The 3,117-nt window shown below is 46.6% G+C and overlaps 1 pseudogene; it reads right to left on the bottom strand.

The window, feature by feature from the left end:
• Nucleotides 1–3,117, bottom strand: part of LOC111981606 (GEM-interacting protein-like) — a 59,365-nt pseudogene that overhangs the window by 7,312 nt on the left and 48,936 nt on the right.

Here is a 3,117-nt window from a genome sequence, read left to right as displayed (position 1 = left end):
GTCCTATACTTCTTATTTCTTCATTGTTGTTGCCAATTGTCAGAGAAGCGAACCTGAAGTAAGCAATTTCGTTGAGTTCGGATGGGATAAACATGTGATATTCCTGTACCGGAACGTCAATCTGCAACGATATGCATCGCGTGCACTGCAACACGGTAGTTACCTGGGGATATCGTACCCAATACTATGCTGCACCAAAAGCTGCGAGCGACATGATGCTGTCACCTACACAGACTACTACTGACATGCAGCACATGATCGCACAGCTCACCCAACGCAATGATGCGTCACCCTAACACAGGACATCTACCATACACACTGCAGCCACCATCCATGTATGTGGTACACCTACACATACATAGTCTACACACTGCGAGCACTTATGATGCGGTCCCCTACTACACAGGATACTACTACACACTTGCGCATCAATGCATCCAGCGTCACCACACAGATGCTACCCTGCAAAACACTGACGCACAATTGATGCATCACACCTACATCCAAGGCAGATACCTACTGCACGATCTGGGCCCTGACGTGCAAAAGACACAAATGATTGCGTCAACGCTACACAGATTCTGCAAGCATGCGACACATTGCCAAACCCACATGATGCCGTCAAACTCTTAACACAGATACTACTGCAACAACTGCAGCACCATGATGCCTTCACCTACACAGATACTACTCACTGACCACTTGTTAGGCTGCCAACGGGCCAACACTAGGAATGTTACACCTTACACGAGATGCTCTGCACACTGCATCAACATATGCATCACCTACACAGATTACTACTGCGTTACACTGCAGCACGATGATGCGTCACCTACAACAGAACTACTGCACACACTGCAGCACAATGATGCGTCACCTACACAGATTACTACTGCACACTGCAGCACATGATGCTCACCTACACAGATACTACGGCACACCTTGCAGCACATGATGCGTCACCTACACAATAACTTACTACACACGCAGCACATGATGCGTCACCTACACAGATACTTACTGACAACTGCCAAGCAAACATGATGCCACCTACACAATTAGCAAACCTGTTTGTGTGAAGTGTCTCAGTAACCATGCTCATAGGACTTGTGTTAGCTCCTCAAGTTATGCCTCGCTTCAGCTCACATGAATGAAAAGCTTCTTAACAGACCGAATTATGTTGAGAAAATCAGGTATCTGCATTAAGTAAATGGCTCAGTAGAATAAAATAAAACAGGGCCTCCCGAGTGGCGCAGCGGTCCAAGGCACTGCATCACAGTGCTAGAGGTGTCACTACAGATCCGGGTTCGATCCCGTATCACAACCAGCCACGGTTGGGAGTCCCATAAGGCAGCAGACAATTGGCCCAGCGTTGTTCGGGTTAGGGGAGGGTTTGGCCGAGGGGGCTTTACTTGGCTCATCGCACTCTAGCGACTCCTTGTGGGGGGCCGGACGCCTGCAGGCTGACCTCGGTCGTCAGGTGAACAGTGTTTCCTCCGACACATTGGTGCAGCTGGCTTCCGGGTTAAGCGSTCAGGTGTCAAGAAGCGAGGTTTGCGGGTCATGTTTTGGAGGACGCTTGACTTGACCTTCGCCTCCCGAGCCCGTTGGGGAGTTGCAGTGATGAGACAAGATGAAAAAGGAGGGTAATATATAAATAATACAGGAAGGTACAATTTACAGTCAATATTTACACGTGTTTTGGGGAAGRGGGATTGTGCAGTATTGAGCAAACATAATAAGAGTCTGGTAGCAGCAGTTGTGATGCGTGTGTAGCATGAATGTACTATGTGTGTGTGTGTGTGTGTGTGTATGTCTGTGTGGGCGTGCATGTTTTTATTTTTTCCTTTATTTAACTAGGCAAGTCAGTTAAGAACAAATTCTTATTTTCAAAGACGGCCTAGGAACAGTGCCTTGTTCAGGGGCAGAACAACAGATTTGTACTTTGTTAGCTCAGGGATTTGAACTTGCAACCTTTCGGTTACTAGTCCAACGCTCTAACCACTAGGCTACGCTGCCGCCCACATGTGTGGGTGTGCATGTTTGAGTGAGTGCATGTGTTCTAAGGTGTGGAGAATCAGACCAGGTGGTCAGTCCAGTTCAAGTGTTCAGCAGTCTGATGGCTTGAGGATAGAAACTGTCTCTGAGCCTGTTGGTATCAGATCTCATGCTCCGATACTGTCTGCCCGACGGTAAGGGAGTGAACAGCTCGTGGCTGGGGTGTGTGGGGTCCTTGATGATGCTGCAGGCCTTCCTCGGGCACCGTTTCGAATAGATGTCCCAAATAGGTGGGAGCATGGTGCTGCACTGTATAATAGAGTAGTACTTGTGAAGGTGACGCATCATTTACATTTACATTTAAGTCATTTAGCAGACGCTCTTATCCAGAGCGACTTACAAATTGGTGCATTCACCTTATGATATCCAGTGGAACAACCACTTTATAATCATATGCTGCACTGTGTAGTAGTGTAGTACCTGTGAAGATGACGCATCATATGCTGCACTGTGTAGTAGTGTAGTACCTGTGAAGGTGACGCATCATATGCTGCAGTGTGTAGTAGCGGTATGGGGGCAGTCTCTCCAGCAGGTCTCTCAGGTTATATGTGAGGTCATTCACTATCCCAGGAGTCTCTGCTGCCGCCTCCCTCTCACTGAGACGCTGGATCTCCTTGCCCACYCCGATGAAGTCATTGTACAGGTCAAAGGTCAACAGCGGCTCTGGAAGCTGTGTGAGGAGGAAGATGGTTATTATTAACAATTAATTAACACGTAATAATAATAAAAAATACTTATTAGCTTCGATGCATTGACTGACAACTGTACCACATGATGTTCACTAAAAAGGGAATCCTGAGTTAAGATATGTCCATATTAGTCATAGTTTGGCATACTCACGAAAGGGATCTTTGTGTGAGAGCTTAAATAACAGTGTATAACAATGTATGACTGTATCTCAAGTCAGAATCCATTCGACTCGATATTGTCTCTTAACTGTCGTTGGCTCTACAGTATATTGTCTGTATTAACTGTGTCGTTGGCTCTACAGTATATTGTCTGTATTAACTGTGTCGTTGGCTCTACAGTATATTGTCTGTATTAACTGTGTCGTTGGCT

The sequence above is a fragment of the Salvelinus sp. IW2-2015 genome, linkage group LG20 (assembly GCF_002910315.2).
Source record: "Salvelinus sp. IW2-2015 linkage group LG20, ASM291031v2, whole genome shotgun sequence".
NCBI lineage: Eukaryota > Metazoa > Chordata > Actinopteri > Salmoniformes > Salmonidae > Salvelinus > Salvelinus sp. IW2-2015.
Note: the sequence above shows the minus strand (reverse complement) of the source record. Positions and strands in the feature narration are given on the sequence as shown.